The sequence below is a fragment of the Apis laboriosa genome, unplaced genomic scaffold (assembly GCF_014066325.1).
Source record: "Apis laboriosa isolate Shangri-la unplaced genomic scaffold, ASM1406632v1 scaffold12_cov154, whole genome shotgun sequence".
Taxonomy (NCBI): Eukaryota; Metazoa; Arthropoda; class Insecta; order Hymenoptera; family Apidae; genus Apis; species Apis laboriosa.
The window spans coordinates 2,473,171-2,498,088 of NW_025221207.1; positions in this window are offsets into that span (position 1 = coordinate 2,473,171).

Genomic DNA, 24,918 nt, shown 5'->3' on the forward strand with positions numbered 1-24,918 from the left:
AAAACCGTCGTATCTCGCCGGGGCAGCGGTCGTTAATTATCGCTAATTACTCGGGTCCCTTTCGAACCGGAGAACCCGTGGATTTTTCGGCCCCGTTTCGAGGGCCTCGTCCCTCGTCATATCCTCCCCATAAGGCGAATAATAAAATGGCGGGGATAGGTGTAAAGGTCGAGGCAATGATACCGTGAAATCGATCGAGAAACTCCTCGATCCGTCACGCTTGGCTACTTCGTAACGTGAAACAAAGTTCGGATAACTTTGTTAAGGTATGTAACTCTCGCGTGCATGTGATCGTTGATGTACGAATCTGGTTTCGAGATATTGATTTGCACGTAGCGCATAGATTGGAATGATATGTAACGTGATTGGTGGTATGTGAACGCTTAGCATAACTTTATAAGATATTATTAATGATATCAACGTTCTTGATACGATTTCGATACGATCGCGGGGAAGGGGGGGGGGCGCAATTTTCGCCTCTGAAAAAGAGAAAAGAAGGAAGGGAAATAAATCCTTAAACTCGTGGCGTTATAAACAAACATTGAATATCGATGACCGACACAATGACGGTGTAACAAAGATCCTTGGAAGTAGTCGATAGCTCACCGATAACTCGATTCGTAATATATCCTCCTTTACAAGACGTTCTCCTCGATTCCCCCATAAACCCAGAACAAAGCTTGCACAGTGCTCAATCTCGCCATACCCTATTTACCCGTGCCAATCTCTTCGATCAACATACACGCAAGAACCAACACCACCGATCCACGAAGCGAACGAAGAATCCGTAGATCCGTCCGGTGTAGTCCGTCACACCCACGCGCGCGGCCACCCACCACAATCAATCCGTGACAAGACTGCGTCAAAGTCCCTACAGAGTCTTGCTGCACGCACACGCACACACATACACATACAAATCGCGCTCACGAAAGATCTGTGAAGCGAGCCGACGTTATCTGAAACGTTGCTTCGGCATGATTTAATTACCCTTGAGGCAAACATCCGCTGTACTAAACGTTCCGCCGCCGTCTCTATCCATTGCTCGCTTCGGGATAGGGCAATAGCTCTGTCGGCCGCGAGATTCACGATCCCTGCGCGATAGGGCGCGCGCCACGATACGATCGATGCGATCGATCGAAAGAGAAGGAGGAGGAGGAGGAGGAGGAAGAGAGGAGAGGAGCATCGAGCAAGAGGACAATCGGACGACGTAGAGCGGACGTCGATCTTTGCCGCGCGACGCTCGAAAGCGGGTAAGCGCGGCACGCTCGACGTGGGGGAGGGAGAGGGGTAGCAGGGAAGAGTTATTCAGTAATTAGCGGGATAGCATGGCCGTGCTTTCAGACGACACGCATCGAGAAAGCGGCGGACATAAGCGAGCGTACAACCTCTTTCTTACTCCTTCCACGAGTCCTTTAAAGAGACGCGAGTAACACGAGAAAGAAGAGGAAGGTTATAACCGGCCGCGTGGTGGTGATGCGTGTTTACAGGCCTCCTCCTTCGCCGGAATTGAAATGCTTCCGTAGAACTAATAGTCCTCTGTTCGTTTCCTCGAACCGCCGGCCACTTGCGTTAGGGTTAGGTTCGATGCACCGATCGTTCGTATATTTCTCGTGTAGAAGCGGAGGGGACGCGTCCCGAGAGGATTTCTTGCGCGATTGGCCGAGGGGGAGGGAACCAACTCCGGTGATAATGCGGGCGTCGTGTCGAGGAATCCGTCGTTCACGAGCAGGACGTGACGAGAGAAACGGTCTACGGATTTTTATCCCGCTTTCGCCTTCTTTTTCGCATGCCGATTGGGAACGGGAATTCTAATTGCGAGGATCTTGGCTCGTGAGATCCAAGGTGCTTGGATCACGCGAGTCGTTTCTCCGAGTTACGTTGCTCGGACACAGTTCGTCCGATGGAAAGTTGTGGAAATTGCGCCAGACGTTCACGATTTTTGATGCGTAGTTTTTGTCGTAGATTCGCGTATGCGAGATGACTTGGGTGGTGAGTCTGATTTTTGAAAGAGCAAAAGAAAAAAGTGTAATAAAATATTTATTGCCACTAATATATTTGCGTTCAAATCCTCGCATATAAATTCTAAATAAATTCTTCAAAAAATCACGTTCTGGACTCGTGAAAGGAACGGTGGGAAACGCAACGTTCTCCTCTCCTCGCAATTTCCTCGTAGATGCTCGAAAAGATCTGCCTACCAACCCTTGAATCGCTAACTTTATTGCGCTCGTTACATTCGTAGAACATCGTAGCATGGAAGGGAGATGCATTAAAAGCGCATGTAACCGGCAAAAAAGTGGGAACAATGTTCCCCGCAAGATTCTCTTCGAATTTTAACCGTTCGTGTCGTGTACACCCGACTCCAAAGAGAAGACCCTCGCGAGGATATCATTTTCCATGACGAGCGTTTTTCTGCATCCGCGATAATCGCCACGATCACGAACGAGTCAACGTGCAATTTCGGTTGAGCATTCCGCTCCAAGTATCCGCACAATGGAGGGATGAAGCCGCGGGTGCACCGGTACGTACACCTGTAGCTCGAAACGAGAAAGAGTTGGCGATCGATGGCAATCCGAGCTGGTCTAGTCCTCTGCACGCGCTTCCATTCACCACCACCGGTTTCACGATTCGTCGGTGTGTATATATAGATACGTATAGAAGCGCGCGCGCGCGCGCACGTGGATGCACGAAGATGAACGGGGCAACAGGTGGGTTCGCGCTGAATCCGCTTTCACCCGTTTCGACGAGTAGTCCCCCTTCCCGAGTCCCGTCCCGAGGAAATTTCGTACATCGTTTCCCGCGTAAACTTTTCCAACGGAAAAGGGAATTTCCACGTGTACTTTTTCTCCTTTCCTTGCGCGTCCAAGAAAGATTGAATTCTCCTCGTTGAAATATAAAGATTAGAACGTTTTCCAAGCTTTTTGTGGAATTTTTTATGGAACCTTCCGAATTTTCGTTACGATTTTGTCCGCGCGGATAGGAGAATTTTTCGAACTATTATTAATCCTGTTAACCCAATAACAGAGTTTGGAATTATTAGCGAGTTAATTTTACGGTCGGAATTTAAACGTAAACTAATACGTCAATATATTACTCGTTGCGGAATAGTAACGATTTCTACCTTTCCTCGAAATGAAGTTGCAATGCGCGAACACAATCGGCAGCCAAACGAGCACCCATTACGAAATCTTCACGTATACTTGTTCGAAGGTAACTTTTATCCGCCAACAAGTTATCAAATAATCGTCATTACGTTTGAATAGAAACCGGAGTAACATCTCACTCGAGGAACTCGATCGTTCTTTCGCAAAATTCTTATTGAATTCTCATCGCTCTCGCGATCGAGATATGTTGCCGATCGGTCTAATTACGATTGACGAGCGCGAAACGCGCACAAAGGGGAGGAGGGTTTCGAAAATCGGAGGATACGCAAATGGAGCGGTTCGCGGAGAGGCGAATTGAGTGATCGCTCAATTTCTAGACTCGAGGCGGATTTCACGCTTTTCCACGCGCGAAAATTACGACTGGAGAGCGGTCGACGTTTCACCGACACTCCTTCTCTTTCCCTCCTTTCGCTCGTTCCCCCTCACCCTCCAGCTATCGTTCCTCCAGCTCGCGTATGATCTTCATTACGCGAAATTAGCGCTGTGCAAACATGGCCACACCTACGCGTTCGGCTCGTGTCAGGCTCTCACACGTTCCTCGCTTTCTGCTTTTTCGCATCTGCGAAGAAATTAACACCCGAAGCGAGGCGTTTGTCGACTATTCTTTTTTACATTTTTTATTCTTTTATTTTTCTATTTTTTTCTTTTTTTTTTTCTACCTTGTTCGAGACGAGAGTTCGTGGAAACGTTCGTACGTAACGATCGAAGATGCGCGGAAATCGTCGAGAAGGAGATACTTGAATTTATGACCCGTACGTGTTGCCGCGCTCGCGCGAGTTGAATTGAAATGGTATTCGATTGGTTTCCGTGAGTTTATTGCTTTGCGATATATGTGCGATGCGAGCGTGCGATGATCGAAATTTTATCAATGGGGAAAAATGAAAGATCCGAGGGGAGCAATCGTTCTTTTTTTTTTTTTTTTTTTTCAAATCGTCTCCCCGCGAGTCCGCCGCTATTTCGCTCGACCGAATAAATTATTCGTCGAGATTAATCCTGATATAGAGAACGTTCTCACGCGAACAATCCTGAAAACTAAACCACTTTGATCATTGCACAAGCTTGGACGATATTAACGGAGCGCTAAATAACTCGGATTAACTGGACTCCGAAGCAGCCGGTCCGCTCGGCCGCGGGAAGCGTGGGAAGTTATGCAAAATCGCTAGAGACGCTATTATCGGCGCTTATTTAAATTCTCTATAACAAGCAGGAAGAAAAAAAAAAAAACAGGAAACGGGAAAGAGGCAAGAAATGGATCGACTTACAAATCCTAGAATTGTACAAAAAATTCGAAAAAAAACGGAATATACGAGGAGGGGTGCAAAAAAATAAAAATAAAAAACACGGGGAGGAAAAAATGGAATAATTGAATCCGTACAAAATTCGACTAATATTTTGTGCTCGTAATCGTTTCAAACCTTGAAGCCAAGCTATTACCTTCTGCAAGAAGAAGACCTACCTGCGCATCATATCCCGCGTATGTATCCACTGGCTGTCACTTGTAAAAATATTTTTACCGAGGAGAAGAACCGTCCGTTCCTCTTCTTGTCGCTCCTCTTTCACGTTCACAGCCGCGGGCTACTTTGTCGTCGTGCCTCGATCCCGAGGAATAATCACGCGACACCGTTGTCCTCGATAAATCGGCCGGCGCAAAACAGGTCTTGAAATAGGATCGCTCGGGAAATTGCTAACGAACCGGCCCAGGTCGAAGTTCGTGGACGCTTAAACGAGCCCCGCCACGGCTCAAATTAACGTGCAACCATCGCCAACGTTGCGAATCCCAACGTGGAACGACCTCGTGCGGCAGCCAGCGTGCCTCGACCATGATTTTCACGTCGGACGAGCGCTGGAAATTACATGTCAATATGATGTGAACGAAGAAGCGAGAAATATTTTATTGCTCCGTCAGATTGCCAAGAAAGGAATTGGATCGTTCTTTTGCTCAATTTCAATTTCGTTTTTTTCTCTCTCTCTCTCTCTCTCTTTTTATCTCGATCGTGTTATACATTTCAAATATTTCTCGAGAAATAATATCGTTCGTAGGAAATTTCGAAGAATCGATTAACTTAAAGAAAGTTTTCAGTTAATTGTCTTTGAATTAATCGTTGAATAATTTTTCTTTGATGGATTCAATTTTTCCTTTCCTCAAATGAGAATCATTTATCACTTATGTTATAAATAAAAAATTAAATTCTTTTATCTAAAATTAATCCAATTTCCTATTCCTATGTCAAAAGATATTTTCTTATGGTTTAAGAAAACAGAAGCTGAAGAGAGATTAGCAGATCGAACGATTTAAACGTTTTAATATTCGACCAATATTCGAAAGAAGAGATCGCTCGTTACAGATCGATGAAATTCTTTGAAAACACGATCGCGTTGACTTATCGACGTGGTTGTGTATCGGATATTCCGAGGGAAATCCGGCAATTAATTTTCCCAAGCGACACCTCTAAGTCTTCGCGGAAGCCCTTTGTACTCCGTCTCTAATTGCTTTCGTTTTATAGGAAAACTCGGCCGTGCATCGACAATAATTAAACAACCTCACAAGCACCGAGCATCGTAACTCGAGCGGACAAATCGCGGATCGGGGAATAACTGTTAATTAATTTCCATCCATCGGCGCATTTGCACGGTGTGCATACTTACAATCCTCCGCGTAACCGCGAAATTTTATGGTATCCTCGAGACGAATTTCGTATTCATTCGATTTCTTTGTAAAATCGAAGAGGATTTGGAGAAGGAGAACAATAAATCAATTTAAATAAGAAACTAAAGATTGCAATGAGATCGATTGATTGAAAATTAAGATAAATTTGATTTGCTTGTGTTCAATTAATAACAAGTTTGAATAAAAACATAGGAGAAATGTAAGTGAAATTCTTTTCAACGATATCTTTTTTTTCTTATTTTCGTATTCGATTTATCCAAACACATTTATGATATGATATGATAACAAAATGGATCAAAACGAATATTAAATTATACATGTATGTATGTGCGATTGAATTAACACATTGAATAATAAATATTTCTACGAAAATTACGATAAATCGATAAAAACAAATAAATGATACGATTGATTCTTCTTCTCCAATGACTCGAATGACTACTTTCGTCTCGAACGAGGCAAAGAATTGAATTACATTTCCCCAACGTTTCACCTCGAGCATCGACAATTACCGTTTCGGAATCTGAAACCGAGAAACCGTATACTTATCCAACGAGTTGGAGTGTTAAACCGATCGCTGGAAACCTGTCCTCCAGAAAGTAACCGAGTAACAATGCGTAAAACAGCGATCATTACCATCATCACCGTTATCGGGCCGATCGTGATCGAGAGGGAAAAAGTATTTCGGCGTATTATCGTCCGTTCGTCGAAACAATTTGAAACACCTAATCATCGATCGCTCTCTTTCTCGTCCGGCACGAATCGGTCAAACCTCTAATTCAATAAAAATTTAATGGCGGTGGACGATGATGAGTGGGGCGAGAGCGGAGGAGGAGTGCACGCTCGATCGAACGGGCCACGGTGGAAGAAAGAAAGAAAGAAAGAAAGAAAGGAAGGAAGGAAGCGAGGCTCTGATCCTCGTAGCCGGCGGCCAGCATCATCGTGGTAAGGATCAGAGAGCCCTTATCAGATTTACCGACCCCTTTTTCGGCTAAGCGGGACGATAGGAGGAGGGAGGCGAGCGGAAGAAAGGGGAAAAAGGACAAAGAGGAAGGAAGAGGAGAAAAAAAATGGAGAAAGACAAGAGGAGAGTTGGTCCAGAGCGCCAGAGGCGCAACGCCATCGTCGTCGTCGTCGCCGCCGCCGTCGACGGCTCCTTGAATATTTTAGGAATCGTGGGGGAGTCCGACCGCGTTCACAATGCCACGGATGCACTCGAGTCCACCCTCCTGCGTCCAGGGATCAAGTCCAAGATTATTAACGAGCCATCGTTACGACTAGTACGCTTCTACGCTGGGACAGTGGCGAGGCCCGATTTGTCCGGGGCTACTGAAGAAAAAAAGAAAAAAGAAAAAAAAAACCGCTGCTCCCTATTGAAAAAGTTCGACGTTGCGTTTAAGGACGTGGTGATATCTCTCGTGATCTCTCCCTTCTTTTCCAAGGAACGTATCAACCCACGGAACCGAGAGGATTTCCACGGAATTATCCCTTAGGATAGACCCTAAGGCGATGCTTGTCGTTGCGGCTTCCGATCTTCCTTCTGCCCCTTGCTCCTCGTTTCGACTCGAAAAACCCTAGAAAAATCTCCCTTTGTCCTTTGCGACTCCTCGTGCCTCCTGGAAAATCGGTCGGCCTATTTTTCAAGAATCCCTTTCTCCCTCTTTCTCTCTCTCTCTTTCTCTCTCTTTTTCTTTCTTCTCCTGCTCGAAGACAAAATATAGGGGAAGGGTCTCGCGCCTCAATCCCCCTTCGTGATTTGGGTTATTATGCTCTCGTCATCGGGCCGTCGAACCTCGTGGAGGGTGGAGTCGAATAGACTTCCGTGACTAGGCGGATTACGTACATCGACGTGGAAAGGCGAAATTAATCAGAAGAACACACCACCCCTCTCCCCCCTTGCTTTCTTCTTTTGTCAGGGCGAAACGGATCGAAACCTTGGAAACCTCTTTTGTTTTCGATTAGGAGCGCCGTTTCCTTTTCCAAGAGTCGCCTGGAAACGGGGAGACGAGGGGATGTTTCGTCCCCTTTGAGCCGTTCCATCATCGGTTATCGCCGATTGTATCGAGCAACGATCGGGTCAATGGAGGCATGTCCCTGTATGAACTTCCTTTCGATGATTGAAACGCGTTTGATTCCTCGGACGAACGAAGACCTCGATGCTTTTTTTCGGCTTGGCGGAGAAATGGAAAAGGAAGAGGCGGTTTAATGGAAGGAACGTTTGATTAGTTGAGAGAGAAAGAGAGAAAAACGTGGATCGAGAGGGGAAGGAAATTGTATCCCGTTTAGAGAATTAGAGCGAAGAAGATTGTTTCACGAGCGTGGTTGATTCGAGCATTACGTAATTTTGTTGGTTTTTCTCAATTTAATATCACTTGGTGGCTAAATATAAGAAAGGAATTTTATCCCATTTACTAACAACTTTTCTTCTATCGAAACTTTTTACGTGACTCTGAGGATTCGCGTTGATTTTCAGTTTAATCAAATCAGTTTCCATTTCGAAATTTTGCGAAAAGCAAAAATGCGATTATAAATATCTTCGAAATATTCGAAGGGAGTGAGAAAACTACGTATTAAATTTTAGATTCTGTTAGATGTTTCTTAAATCATGAGACACATTCCATTCGATAATAAAACGACAATAACGAAAGATATCCTGCACTTAACTCTTACCAAAGACACGATTGACATCGTAGGAGAACATATATATTTCGCGAATTTTCTTACACGAGATAGCCGATCCAGGATCGCGCATTGGCCTCCAAATCGCATCGAACTCGAATGGAACGTTCGTATTGGCCTCGTAATCTCGCATTGTCTCGGCGATGTCAGTTGGGGAGTGACAAATGCGTCCTCGAAGGCAGCAGGACCTAAGGATATACCTGGATATCTTGGTACCTGGCGTTCCTCGCCGCGTATGTGCACGTGGACACGAGTGTGTACGTGTGCAACAACGGAGAAACTGTGACACGGCGTATCCTCGTAGAACCCAGATTAGGCTCTAAAACCCTTCCTCAGATAACGGAACCGCTAAGCTATCCATTCGTCTATTGGTCCATCCTTCGTCGCTGTAATGGAACTTGGGAAACCTTAGCTCGCTGCCCTCTCGATTGGACGAAGGAACGAGAGTCTGAGATAGCCGAGGCCAAGGCTCTCGGGCAGATTTCGGTCGTACGATACCTTTTTTCGTATCCACGTTCGGGAAGATAATAAAAAGGAGCCGATAAGGGAAATGAAATACTCGGAATTCCTGGAAACTCGATGGATCGCATTTGGGATTAGTTTTTATGACGAGGCTGCGTTTAATGCGATCCCTCTCGATTCTTTAAATTTTAAAAAGAAATATCGTCGAGCGAAAATTAGTTTCGCGTGTAAATGAGGAGAGGGTGGTGTGTTATTCGTCGCGACAGTATAATATAAAATATTTCGCCCAAAACATCGATTCATTATAAATAAACTGACATTTTTGCGTACGTCAACTTTTGCGTTTGCTTTGAAATTTTTTAAAAATATATCAAAAGTATACTCCTCGTTCGAGCTCATTTTAAATTTAGACTTTTAATCTATTTACTTGGAGCATTTTCGAACGGAAAACAAGAAACGAATACGTATAAGGATGTGAATCACGTCTGTTCCGAAGAGATAAATTCTTGCCCAACAAAGCGACTTTATTACCGTGCAACGTAACGTCACGCTATTTTCGTGAAAAATATCCACGCCACGGTTTGCTTACCTTTCTCATCAAATATCCATTTCCAGCGTGACGATACATCTTAAAATACCCCGAGACACGAACGAGCCGCGATAAGTACATAAAGTGTTAGCAGAAAATTGAAATTCTTTCGTTCCCCGTGTAACGTTTATGGAACGGAAGGGTTCTTCCTTTTCCGTGTGCGGCGGCCGAAGGAGGGACAGATAGCGTCGTCGTGGACGACACGACGACGAGTTGACATTTTGACGACTTCGAGAAATGTTTGACTTATCATCAGGATGACAACCATATTTAACCTGCCATAAAATAGCACTCGGCCTTGCTTTTACGACGAAACCACGGCGGACGCGCGGTTCCTCGAACGCAACGAACAAATGCATGCAGATAAGTGTTGCTCTTCGAGTTTACAGAGCATTTCACTTTTCCCCCAATCCCCAGAGGGAACGAGTTAAATGCTACTATCTAATCGAACGAATTTCCCTCCGACCGATTCCCTCCTCCCCAAGAAGCTCCCTTTTCTCGTTTCACCCGTGGACGGGCGAAAAAAAAAAAGAAAATTCGAACGAGATAACGCGAGATATATTTATTGGACGGCGAAGGGAGGCGAAAGTAAAGGGTTACTCTTCCGTTTTTTTTTCTTTCTTCAATACCATCCCTTTCGAGGAACGCGTGGAAAGGGAGCGTAACAAACATCCTCCCCTCCGTTGACAAGGAGGGAGGGGAGGCGAGAAATAAATCTCCTCGAGGCGAGCGAGGAGAAAATCGCGTTACTCTTGGTAAATCGGGTTTAATTCCTTCGAAAACGATTTTAGCAACCGGTGGTGGGCGAGCAATCCCCAGGACACGAATCCCCCCCCTCCAGTTTTCCACAAGTTTTCCCTCGTTTTCTCTCTCTCTCTCTCTCTTCTCCACGACTGTTAATCACGGGATCAAACTTTTACGAGGGTGAAATCTGGCGGCGGCCGGTGTACAACAAACCCATGACCGAAGGTCAGGGAAGATACCGGGAACGCGGCTACGGGGCAACAATGGTAAAGTCTCTCGAGGGGTGCATCTCATTAGCGGGGAGGGCGAGCGGAGTGGCTCGAAATGATTGCCGCGCGCCCGAAGCAATACTGCAAGAACATGTCATACATTATTAACGCAAAAGCGCGCTCGGTTCTCGCTCGCCCACTGTCTAATAGCCAATATATATTCATCGGGTTAATTGATTTCTCACGCGCGGTGGCCGTCATCCTCTCGAAGGTCGCGGCTCTGCAACTTGCGTCGCGGATCCAATCAACTTTTACTTTCCGTTTCGATGCATGCGAGATTCGTCTTGGAACGAGTGCAGGCCGAGCGAGGTGGTGGAGGTGTTGGAGGATCGAATGAATGTAATTTTCAGGGTGAGGTATCACTCGTTTGTGAGAGGGTTTATGGAGTGGTTGAACTTGACCGTAAACAGTTTTTTTTTTTTCCTTTTTTTTTTTTACGAGTGAAAAGATACCTGAAAGATGCTTCGAAACGAGAATTAAAATTATTTAAATCGGAGACGTGTCGCTAGTATTTTGATCGATATTCTCGGAATTTTATTTTTTATTTTTCGGGATAAAGAGTTGGAAGAGTATAAAGTGGAATAAAGTTATCGTTAAAAATTCTTGATCTTTCGTGCGTATAACGTGTATATTAATTCGTCATTAGTATTTTTTAACGAGCATCAAATTGGCTGGTTTAAAGTATTATTAAAGAGATAAAAAATTATTCAAGTCTAACTGGAAAGTTGAATTCCATTTGCTTGAAATTGATCTATATATCTCGAGTTTGAAAGGTTTTAAGAGCTTTTTATATTTGCCTGTTCCTAAGAAAACAAAAGAATTCCGAGAAAGGAGTAAGACTTTCGTCGAATACATTTCCTTCTTGGGATTGATTTTCAAAGTAAACATTTAGAAAGAGTGAGCACAAAGAAATCTCTTTTTTTTTTCGAATTTTCTAGTATTTTTCCCTCCTCATTAACACAAAAATCGGCGCCAATTAATTATGGAATCGTTTTCATTATCGTTAGATAATGGCAGGACGAAATTTAATCTGACCAATTATAACGAGGAATTGAAATTCAGCGAATATTTGATGATTCAATGGACGTCAAGCACGCACCACAAAAGCTAGAAATTCCAGTTCCCTCTGAGAATATTAAAATGACAAGTGTTATGACAAGTGTCTCTTCTCTTTGAACAATCTGTTACGATAGGCGAACATTGAAAAAAACTTATGCAAATTTCCACGCTTTCAAGATATTCATCTCACACGAGTCTCGTTCGATAATAAGAGGAAAAGCATGCTTTCGTTTTTCCAAGATCGATGCGTCGCGAGAAACGATTGAATTCCGTATCAACTATAATTTCTAAAGAGAGCAGAACGTTTCTTTATGCATGATCGAACGATTATATCAACAATCATAAATCCTATCCAAGACCGCAAACATCAAAAATCAATGAGATATATTTCCTTGACCGCGAATGATAATTTTCCAATCGAAACGAACGTGACGAGATCGATTGTCCATACATTCTCTCTTCAGAATTCTTTCGATGAAATATCAACAAAATTTCACTTGATGAACATAACGTTTTACGAATTACGTTTCTCCGGCAAAATGAGAGGCAAAATGAAGAAAAACCGAAAGAAAAACGAGAAGCTCAACTAACCCGACTATTTTGCTGTTATTAACAATTTCCAGTGTCCGCCATCTCGAGCGTTTTAATACCCCATGAAGTTAAAGGAGGAGTCCGGTTAGTAGAGTGGTATATATCTTCCGTTGCAAAGGCTCGCGATAAAACCAGTGTCCAAGTCCCCATTCACTCTATGACCCATAAACCTGGTGAGCTTCTGCAACGGTTATCTTCGGGGGTAGAGCGTAACTCGTCGTCTCGCTCGCCTAGGATAAAAACTACCGTAACGGTGTCTCATTAACAGTGGACAGAATCCACTTTGAGCGAGCTGACTCAAAGGGTGAAAAATAAATTGAGACACGTCAGAGGAGAAAGAGAGGGAGAGAGAGAGGGAGAAGAGGACGGAACAAGTAGGATGGGGAGAGGATTGGGTTGGGGAAAACCAAAAAGGGATAATGGAAGGAAGTCTTACTTGCTACGGAACGATGTCTTGGAGCGGCCATAATCCACGGATACACCACTCTTCCTGCTTCCTTCTGGTGTCCCCTGCCACCTTCCCGGTTTCTTGCTTCGAGACCGATTCTTTCTCGAGCTAGCTTCGAACCCTTCTTACTTTACATAGAGACAGCACCCCTACCGTGAACTCGAACGCATTCAGCGACAGACTTGTAACCCCCATGGATACGGCAGCGCGCGTCTCACCCCTCGAGCGCAGAGAGGAGCAGAGAGTGAAGAGTTGGGAGGAGAACGAGTTGGGCAGAGGAGTCACACGGGGGAAGAGAAAAGGTGGAGGGGGAGGAGGAGCAGGGGATTATAAAAGGAGAAAGATTTACAACCCTCGTATGAAATTCATACGCACTTCGCACCTACCACTGTCTACGCTCCGAAGGCTTCAAAGAGCCTCTTCCTACTCGTTCCTCTCTCTCTCTCTCTCTTCCATCTACGCGTTCCATCTCTCGTTCCTCGTTCTATCGATACAACCTCTCTCTCTCTGACAACCGGAAAGGATGAGGGGACGATGGTGCGAACAAGAGATATCCTGCACCGTCGTAATCGAACGTTCTCGTTCTCCCACTCGACGTCCTTTTAAAAACCACCAGCACCGCCACCAGGAGAGGGAAAACCGAAGGGGTGTACGGATACGATCATATCACGGTTGTGATCGTGGAGTATCGCAGCAGAGGATTCAGGAAATGACTACGAGAAGGAGATGGATATGCGGTTAAAACGTACTACTGCACCGAGCTCGTGCCTAATAACCATCCTCTTTCCGCTGGAAACCGCGGCTTGGCGCAAAGGAGATCGCGCGGATTTAGCCGTAGGACAAAGTGTACCGATCCACCCTTGGAGCATTCGTCCCCCTTCTTGTTTGGCGATGGATGGATGGAGGCGTTATCACTCTCGGGACGCTTCGAGGTGAAATTATTGCCAACCGTAATAATCCTGGAGAATTGGAGATGTATTACGGCCAGTAAAAGAGAAGGATTTTTCGAAGGGTGATGCTTTGGATGGGTTTGGGACTTGTTGTTCATGAGGTGGAGAAAAAAACTTGGCAAAGTCCTGGTTAATTCTTGAACCAAGTTACTACTCCACCTTGATATTTATAACTTCGTCGGCACGATTATCCTTGTTCAGCCGGAAATGCTCTCTTGAACAAACGTTTCCCCTTTTTCAAACAGGGAAAAATCTTTCTTCTTCTTCTTCTTTTTCTTTTTTTTTTGTCTCTTTTTTTGACGAGATAATGGGAATTACGGTCGTTTCAACCCGTCCTCGAGATTTGGGGGAATCTGAAAGGATTTATTAAGAAGTCTGATTTGAGGAACGCGGGGAAACGCGGACGGCGGAACTATCTAAGACATCTACACGAGACTGATTTTCTTTATCGGCCAATTTCACGGTTTATGCTAATTCCGATGAATTGTAAGGCTCGTTATTTATTCTAATTTATGCTGATCGACCAGGGTTCAGAGATATTGTCTTGTGAATCGTGAGGAGGGGAGAAATGTGGCACAGGTAGACGCTTCCCCGACAAGGCCGGTATCTGGTAAGCTCGAAAACGCCAGGTCCTAATCCCCTTGACGAGCCAAGGGCCCAGATAGTCTCGATGTGATCGAAGGGACGCCAACAAAGCACCTTCCGAGTCTATAAATCTCGCTGTGAAAACGGACGCGTCATCGACGAACGCTCGCTCGACGAGCTTTAATTTCATTCGAACCCGTAACTCGTAAACTCGTCGTTTGATCCCGGGGAACGAGTAAATCTACGAAAAAAAGATCTTTTTTTTTACAAAGCGATGATAAATCATCGATCTGTTTTCCCTTTATGGATATTCGTGTAACGTCTTTGTGCTGTTCACGCCTGTTTTACCAACTACCTCTAAAAGGGACACGCACAAAGTCGCACGAAAAAGCGTAAAATTATCGCTTTTAAATAATTTTCCACGCCCGGCTCAAATCATCTAGACGGCGGTATCCGTGCGCAAACTGAAAGGATAGAGACGCTGAGAGCGGCGACTCCACCCTCCCCCCTCTCTCGGCTTCTCTACGAATCTCAGGCAAATGCATCAGAAAAACAAAGCGAATCGCGTGCGGCGGAAGGGGGAAAAAAATAAGTTAGAAACGAAAGGCTGTAGCGACGAAGACAGGCGGAATGAAAGAGCCCATTTCTCGCCAGAAACGTTTGCTCACGTGGATTGCGTAAAACCATTATCGTCGACTTCAAATAGTCGCGGATCGCGATAGTTTCCGCCACGTTTCCAAACGTTCCCATCCGACGGTAGCAAGATTCGCGCTAATGGCTCGGCGAACCAGCCGTTGCTCCCAGATAACTCGTAAATACAATTCGCGGCTTTTAATGGCGGATGGCACAAAGAGAGAGAGGGCCTCGTAACACGCGTTATAAAAGTCGCGGAGGCCCGTTCCAGGTCGGCGACCCGACGATTAATAACGATTTTTCGTGGCAGCCCCCACACCTTGGTCCGCTTCTGCTCGCATCCACGGTGCACAACGCGCTGAATGGCCGGGAAAGAATGAGAGTGCGGAAGGAGAAGGAGAAGGAGGAAAGGGGAGGCGGAGGCGGAGGGAGAGAAGGGGTCTTTTTTTCAGGGAAAGACCGCGAACGGAAGTTGCCAGGGGCGGCGCACCCTCGGTGGGTGGGCCTCCGGTTGAATTAAAATTGATGGATAAGGGCAGACGGGCCTCGCAATTTTCATCGAATTAACCTTCCTGCCGAGCCGTATTACTCGTCGCGCGAGTCTTGTTGCCGCCTGTTCACGCGCGGCCCCAGGATTCGTCTTTGATCGAGTATTCGCCCATCCTCCCCAACCTATTTTTATAACGAGCTAGGTTTTAATAATACGACGACGTCGTGAGATCGTCGATTCTTCGCCAGTAAGTAATTAATTTATGGCACGTTACCTGTACCGGGTGCCGATCTGCTATTTATTTTCATATGGACGGGTAACCGAGAGTTAATGGATCGAGTTTATTGGAACACGTTCCGAGAATTTCGTCGAAATATTTCGTTTCGAGTTTATTTGTCCGATGAAATAGGCGTGTAATTTTTATTTTTATTCATTCAGTTTCTTTTTAATCGCTTTATAGAACGGATTATCGAAATTTAAAGAGGAAAAGTTAAGTATTCGAGAGGATTGTAAGCAACGATAAAAGAAATTGTAATTATTCGTATCCCAACTCTGTAGTTATTTCAAACTGAATTCAGCAAGTTTTGAAAAGGGCCTTTGGGAGATTGGTCTCTTTGCGTAGTCGCTTCGTTTCTTCCGTTGGCCAAAGCTTAACGAGAAAAATTTCTGCTTTTTTCGTTTAACGTTTTATAACCCCTGGTGTATTTATAGCGACCTAAATAAAACTATTTTATACCATTTGAATGTCAATAAGAATCCAGAACGAAATCTAGAACGTGAAAACATTCTAGAATCAAAAGTTTCGTTACGTTTCTCAACGTAACAAGAGTAATTTTTTTTTTTTTTCTTTTTTTTTTATCTCAAGTGACTTTTATCTTAACAAGATTTCTTATTAACATATTCAATTTTTCTAATTTACGTCGCTGATACTACTAGGGGATCTTTGGAAATGTTCTTCTGCCGAGTATCATCTTTTATTCGACTCAGATTTGCGACACTTCCGTAACAAAGGTATTCGAATCGCTTTTTATTTCTTCTAACGAGCTGATATCTTCAGGTAACACGCGCTAGTTTCATTCTTAATAGCACTTTCAGCTCTTATCTCCTATGATATAACGAGACGCAAATTTATAAACGTTAAAAAGTTTCGCGGCTTTGCTGCAGGATTTTATCCCATTATACAATTTTAACGTTAAGTTTCTCTTTATCTTTGTCCTCCGATATAGAGGGGAAATTATTCGGCTCATATTTTTAATGCATCTATCTCATCAGATTTCTTTCGAACGTATAAAACTCCTTATTTATGATTTTCCAAATAATTTCTTCAAGTTCTCAGCGTCAAGTGCATCGAATCCCCAATCAGTCACGAACACCTAACCTAACAAATCCCCAAATTACGCCAAGTTACCGTTTTACCTGTTCGTGCGAGTTTCAGAAATAGGCTGACTCTTCCTCACTCGTCCCGTGCACACGCGTTCCCTCTCGTCGTCCCCCGCATAAATAACCCACCCACGAAATTTATGGTAATAAGCTGCCAGCCCGAACTCCCAGCCCCATAAACAACAATACCTAAAAATTTCTCGGCTCGAACGTATTTCTAATTACAACGTCCGTTTTTTCTCTGTTCCAGGTACGTATCCCCCAATCGGTCATTTAACGGAGGCCATCGTACACGCGTAAGTTCGAAATCAAGGGCCCATTCATTCCTATTCCCCGTCGACGCTCAATTAAGTCAGGTAAACAATGAGAAGAGGGGGCCAGACCGTTTCGACCACCGAGTCGAAACCCCTCTCCCTCTCCCTCTCTCTCTCTCTCTCTCTCTCTCCCTCTCTTATCTTCCCTTTCCCTTTTCCTTTTTTTTTTCCTCTTAATTTACGACGCCACCGAAGCGGCCTCGATAATCAGGACCACGTCGCTGGAATAGCAGCCCCCCTCTCGCGACTTTCTTTTGCTTTTTTTTTTTTTTTTTTTTTTTTTTACCTGCCGGATTAGCAGCGATATCGGCCACGACCAATGCATGCACACTGTCGTCCTACGTTCCGCGCCAAGATGGAAGCCGGGGTTGGAAGAAGGAGAGAAGGATGAGACGAGAAGGGGGCGAGAAAGAGAGCAGGCCGGTGGTGATGGGGAGGGAGCGGTTTATGCGTTTCTTTCGTCGCGGGGTTTCGTTTGCAATAATTTATGCGGGGAGACAGCTTGAGAAATGACCGTTGGCTCCTTGTGCAACCTTAATTTGCAACAGTTTACTTCGGCTACGTTTCGAGGGACGGTCGTTAGAGAGAGAGAGAGAGAGAGAGAGAGGGATGTTATGGGTGCCGCGCTTCGGATCGCATAAAGACATTTATCGCGGATCGAGCATCGATGAGGATCGAGGGGGGGAAAAAAAAAAAAGGAGAAAAAAGGAAGAGAAGGAGGAATGCTTTGGCCCCGGACTAACTGGTATAATTAGCGATACAGTGTTGTCCGTGGATGCCGTGTGGGCGAGGGGGCCGACAGAGAGAAGAGCCGGCGACTTGTGGCCCCGCTTATCGCTATCGTTGGAATGCATTGTGGCCGGGTGCTACGTAAAATATGGACGCGTTCCCGAGGTGAAAAATAATAAGAGAAGGAAAAGAAAAACGTATATATGTGTGTGTGTGTATATATATATATATATATATACACATATATATATATATATATATATACACTTTTATTTACGCGGTTTCTTCTATCTGATCTCGTTCCCCGCGAGCCACGTTGTCTTGTTCGTTGCCCACGTTGCATGTCTTCGCGGAAAGTGTTATTAGAAATTGTTAACTGTCGACCGTTCTAATCGCGGGAACGGATTGGAACTGATAGGTGGAACGTTTATGAAGGTGTTTACAAACAGTTAGCGGTATCTCGCGGGAGATATAAAGCATAAGTAATCTGAATGAGGTTCGGTGTAATGATTGAAACGTAAGGAAGTGGTTGTGTACGATAGCGTGGCTTGTTGTATAAGATCAATCGCAATTTAAAAACTTTCTGTTATTATTGCGATACACGACTTTTACTTAAAAAAAATATCCGATATGCTTTTAACCTCTTGAGCAACCTTTGCGTTCCCCCGTGTATATTTTCCGTTGCGTTTATCCGAATCGATCGATTTGAAACTATTTGAAAATAGTTGCGCAAATCGAGCTAAACTAGATACTTGACTTGGACGAATCTTATATTCGATTATTCAAATGCTCTTTACTCCTCGAAACTCCCCGTTCAACATCCTCTCACTGATAATTCGTGTTTTCAAAAACTACCCGCCTCGATTCAGAGTATATTTAGATCCGATTTGAAGCTGTTCTTCGATCGATTCTACGAATCGAAACTCGGTTGGAGTTCTCACGATGGAATAAAGAGTTAAGAAAAAAATAAAAAGATGATGGATTCGGGATTCGACGTTCGGTCTTAAAGTGCAAAGAAACGACGCGTCGTTTCGCTCGTGTCAGCGGATAAATCGAGGGAACGAAATCGGGAACGCCGACATCTCTGAACGACCTCGAACGATCGCTGCAATCGTCGAAGATCACGAGAAATCGTTCTGCTGTTGCATGGTCCGGTTGTAGAGAGGAGGACTACGGTATATACGTCAGCGTAAAGAGTCGTTGAAACATTAAACTGACCTTTCCGGTTCATTGGACATATATATCGGCCCGTAGCCCGTGGTATATACCCGTGAGACAATTACGCTGTAACGATCCACGACCACGATCCATCAGAATTCCGTCACGCGTCGTGAGCATAACCGTGATTCGATGAAATTCCCTTTCGGCCTTCCTTCCCTCCCCTAACCCTTTTCGTCCTGCGTTAAACGGTGATTTAAAGGGGAGAATCGGAAACAATCGATGGAACGCCGAGCCGAGTTTCTTGGAAACCAACTGAACGCATACACGCGTGTGTCCGCCATATTTGGACGAAGAAATTCGTTTCGTCCGCGCGATGAAAGGGATTTTGTTCCTTCTATAATAAGAGGGAGGATAAAAGTTGCGATAAAAATTGCGATGATGTGAATATTTCTAGGATATCGTTGTCGATCCTGATGTATCTTATCGAAGAAAGGGGAAAGAAAATGAGTAAGGATCGATCTGCAAGAAGTCTACATTACTGTACACGCTAGTTACTTTTTTACAGTAAAAAAATTTACTTCTTACCTACACCTGTTACCTAAACCTCTACCATAACAATTTTTCTATCGTAAAGCACAGCGAAAGAAATAACCTCGCCCGAGTTCATGCATCTTTCAAGACCATTCCATTTCGAACCCTCCCGAATTCTCCGGGCAAACATCGATATTTAACCGCAAACGAATCCACTTTTCGTTTCGAATCGAAGAGACGGATGGAAAGAGATGAAAGAACGAAGGAAAGGATGGCCAGGCTGGGGCGTGGGGGGGAGGACAGAGCGAAAAGCGTAGTAGCGCGGGATGAAGTCAATTACATTATGCATATGACTGGTGGAAGGCAATACAAGAAGCAATCGACCAACGATGGAGGCATGCCACCGCTAAATTAACTACCTACCTAGTTGTGCGTAATGCAATAATGTATTAGCTGTATCTACTTCAACCCCTCGTCCACGCCACCTCCTTCTTTTCCCTTTTACATATTCTTGTCCCTTTTACATATTCCAACCATTGCAAGGACTCATTCCTCCGTATTCTTCGTTTCCATTTACTTGATCTATTCGTATCTTTCTATTTCTTTTTTTTTTTTATTTCTGCTCGTCTGGCTGGATGAGTAATTGGGGACGTAAATGGCGCTCGTGTGAGAAACCAGAATTGCTCGTGTTTCGTTTTTCTTGGACGAAAAAAAGATTTATGAAATGAAAAAGAGAGATAACGTTTCGAAATCGCATAAATGATTTTGGATCTCTGGCGAAAATTTCAAGGTTGTCTCGCGGTTTGATTATTCAGAGTGAATTTCATAATTTGACGAATAAAATTTGGTGACATTTCGTGGATCTCTTCTTAGAATATTTTTAATCGAGATTTAAGATTCGAGATTTCTTTTCATTCTAAATTCTGGAGATTCGTTTAAAAGTGTGTCTATATTATACATACTTTGTACGAATCGGAATCACTTTAATTAATAATCTAATATAAATCCAATATCTAAGTTTGAGAAACAATTCAACGCTTCGATCGAAAAGAAAAACGACGAAACGACGGTTCGTTCTTCGTAAAATATCAAGTATAGGCGTCGCCTTCAGGTACATCGCTCGACTAGAGGTGCGCGCGAATGTACTCCAACATGGTTTTATGATGTAATACGGTCCGCTATGGCATCGGGTCTGGATACGAATAAGGCTTTAGTGCCTTCGTAATACCGAGTAAAGCTTTCCAGTTTATTGGCGCGCTTTACAGAACCAGAAGAACAGTGAAAATTGTCCATCTCTGTGTGCGTACGTACCCGCCAGACGAGCGAAGATAAAAAAAAAAAAGAAAAGAAAAGAAAAGGGGAAAAAAGGGAATCGAAGGGGAATCGTCGACACGTGAGAAACAAGTGTTTCGCGTTCTCGCGCGATACATCTTCCTCGCGGAGTCTCCCGCGTTTTCTCGATTTTCTGCCGCAATTGGGAATCGTAAAATACGATCGCGGAAGCGCGGACTCTCGATCGGAGAAAGAGAGTTCGAGACGGTGCGGGTATTCCGGAAAATTGGCTCGCGGCGAACAAGGAGGAATCGTCGATACTCTCCGCTTGCTCTCTGTTTTACGAGCGTCGCGCGAGGAGAAGTAAATTTCTCTGGGAAAGCTTTTCGCCCCGATCGAATCATCCGCGATAAAAATGGTCCCGAAATGGTATGGTGGACTCGGCAAGGAGAGCACAGTTTATTCGCATGGATTTTCACATTTGGACGAATACACGTTTGGCAGGCTTCGAGGCTGTTCTTTTCATAAATTCTAGATAATAATAGGTAAGGAGATTAAATCTTCTGTATTTCTTCTGTATTCATCTTTGCTCTGAATCTTATTTCTTGTTTCGTCGTAAAATTAAAATTAAAAGATCTCTTTAGATGTATTATATTAAACTAGTCAATTGATACTAATTTTCATTCTAACTCACCAACACGTATATATCTAACATATAAATATATCACCAGATCTCTCGACTATCGCTCAACGATAATTAGATTCGAAATATCGTTTTTCTTGGGATAAAATCGCCCCTCCTCGCTGCTTGCTGCTCGCCTGCCCAGAAGCAACATAAGATCCGCACGGTTCCACATGGCAACTTTATACCATACTTAACCACGGGGCTTAAAGGTTCAAAATTCGCCCGAGAAATAAGATCGCGGTGTTAATGGCGGCCCCTCGGCCGACCTCATTACAAATCCGATGGGCGATGTTCAGGCGTAGCATAATGCGAGCGGGCGGCACGGCCGATATTCCCACTTTATATATGCCCCGGTTACGTAGGTGTACGGCAGAGTACACGAAAGCGGGCTTAACGGAGAGTCAACCCTTTATCTCTCGACACGAGCGTGGCGTAAGATTGGTTCAACGAAGCGTGAAAAACGCTCGCGCGAGCGATCTCTTAACGGCCGATCAGCCTTATCGCTTAACGGCGGCTTTTCATTTCGCGAAACCCGCCTAACGGCCACCTTTTGCCTCCACCGGCCGAGATACGCGATCGAATAATCGGTGAAATAAATCGGAGAGATCGATATTTATTATGCGGAGGAGAGTCGAATCTGATTTTAACGATCGTTCGAGGACGGTTTTTCGTCGCCTTTCGTCGATATAATTAAATTGATTCTGCGATTTTTCTGTCTTGAATCGAAGAACAAATGTGTGGGAACAAAATTTTCGAAGAATATTCGAAGAATGTATTATAGGTACCGTTTATTCGAATTTCGCAATTTGAGAAGATTATATCGCGCGTTCTTATGGTTCGCGTTGAAACACTTTTACGAGACTCTAATCCGCATCTTTGGTAAGGTATAAGTCGCTTTAGAGTCGTTTAATAATCGTCGATTTTTATCTTCTTATCGGTATGATTAAACTGGAATTCGAAATCTTTCTATCGTTCTCGCGTTATCTCGTGAACTGGAGTTTAATGGTTAGAGTGAAGTGTGAGAAGAATTGAGAGAACAGGGGATGGAATGCAACTGATACGGATCGTTGATCGCGTTAAACGAGTTTCATTGGATGTGCAAGATGGAATTGATTCCGTAACAGCAGCAGAGTAATTAATTTCAAAGATGGAATTTTGCGACTTTATTTTGTTGCAACGCGTGATACGTATATTTTGAGAAAATGAGCGGAATATTAATGTAAAAGTAACGATAATGTATGAATTTGATCATTTTTGACGTACACGTGAATAAATTTTGTTATTACATAGTTACGTATCTTTAAAGATCTCGACATTGGTGAGGCAAATATCATTATACCGATCGTATCTTTTCTATTTGCGTCAATTTTATGCAAGTATAAGATGAAGGTATGCAGACATTTTAGAGACTTCGATGCTAGATCATATCAAGAATCCAAGCAATTTTAAGCAATTTTTTTTTTCTTCTCGAAAGGATGCAAGAGCGTGAATATAAATCGTGTTGCAACGTACAATTATAAAAGGCAAAATTTATTTGTTTGTTTCGGACAAAAATTTGAATGCGGAAATTTGACACTACTTGAATTTCACTTCTGCAACGTCGAAGAAAAATATAAAAAAATTAATTTTACACGCACAAGTATATTTCTTCTAAAAATCAAAATACCTCACAGTCTATTTAAAAAAAAAAAAAGAAAAAAATGTTAAAAAAAGACCACCAAAAGTTACTATTTATTCATTCTTCTTTTAAGATTAGATCTTAAACGAAACGAAATTCCTTAGTATTAAATGATACTCTTATTTCTAATCCAATAATTGAATAATTTTATCCTTCGAAATATATTTAACGAAATAAAAGGATCTGTCTTAAAAACTCCAACCGCAAGAACACCATTAAAGAGATCCTAACTAACGTGTTCATCCCTTAATAGAAACGGCGGTTGACGCCGATGACCTTGGGATAAGAGGAACCCCGTTGGCGACGTCCTCGATCCTCCTCCCTTCTCGTATCCGAGAACTCTATTAATCGAGAGGCGACTCTCCGGTGTCGTTTCTGAAAATACAAACGGGTTCGTGGATTTTTGCCCGAGAGAAAACCGGCTTCGCGGCCGACCGGTCCGACCGAGGCCTCCTCCGCGGCGACGACCGATAACAAGTTTTTCTGTTTTTTGCGATTTTACAGTGAGTCAAGGCATTAGTAACGGGAACAGCGCCGGTTTAAAAGAGCGTAGCAAGCGCGCGACGCGAGCTAAATCGAGCGGCGATATCGACGGACAAATTACCGGCTCGTTTTAATGGCACGCCGTGTGAAAACGATGACCGTGAGATTAAAAGGATTATTTTCCGGGGCATTCCCGCCACGGTTGTACGAAATAAAACGAGACCAGGCCTTGGTGACCTTTCGTGGTCGACGCCGCAACGGTGGATCGCGCTCGATCGGCCGGATAACGGGTCCCTTGGACACGGGTTGCCGTGGAACAGGGACGATAAACTGATTAGACGCCGCTTGGCCACCGACTTTAATGGATTGTGCAAATGAGAAGAGCGGGTAAAAGGGTGGGAATTGTTTCGATGGCGAACTTTGTCGGATCGATGAAGCGAGATCTGTTGGCGATACGAAAAAGATGGAAACAATCAGATTTTCGATGTTGAAGAAGATTGTTTAATTTATGGCCAAATTTTTTCCCCATCCTTTCTTCTCATTTGTCGACCAACAAACGCAAATGTAAATTTTAAATTTTTCGAATAATCTCTCTTATAAGAAGATATATCCCCGTTCTTCAAATTAAAAATCCATGTAAAAGAATTATCGCATATCCTGGTTCTCCATCGTTTCCCCCGTAACGAGCGATTCGACCGAGTTCCCCGTCCAGTTTCCGAGGATTCTCGTAAGACGAGAGACGAGACGAAGGCTGGGACGACAAAGAGGATGATTAACCTGAAAGCGGAGGTCAAAAAAGGGCATCGAGGATGCACCACGGCGCTGTGGGCCGTGGTCGCTCGCATAATGGCGAATATCGCGAAGGCGAAGGAGCAACGGCCATCTTTGTTGGCCGCGGCGTGCAGGTGAGCAGAGGTGAGGTGTCCGCGGGTAACACGATCGAGGGTGGGCTTATGGAGATCAAAACCCCGTATCGGATTCCTTATGTCTCGTAAATGGCTGCCCTGGATGGTGTTAGTTACAGGCATCAGCCATCTTTGGGACGCTTTGCGTGCTTCTTTCCCAGGAGAGGATTTGGGGAGGAGAGTGGAACCCGCCGTACCGAGCCCTTGATGTCCTTCACCGTTCCAACGCGTTTTCCGAAACGTCAATCCGCATCTCCAATCCCGTTTCCCGGCGATCGGTATCGACAAAATGAATTGCGGCCAGAGAGGCGAGGCCAGAGATGAAAAACAAGATGATCCACGATAATTCGCGTTCAAATACCGGCTGATTTCATCAATCGTTGCTCAACGATGGGAAAAAACGACCGCGCTCTCTAATCTTGTACTTGAATTTTCAATCACCCTCATTACGT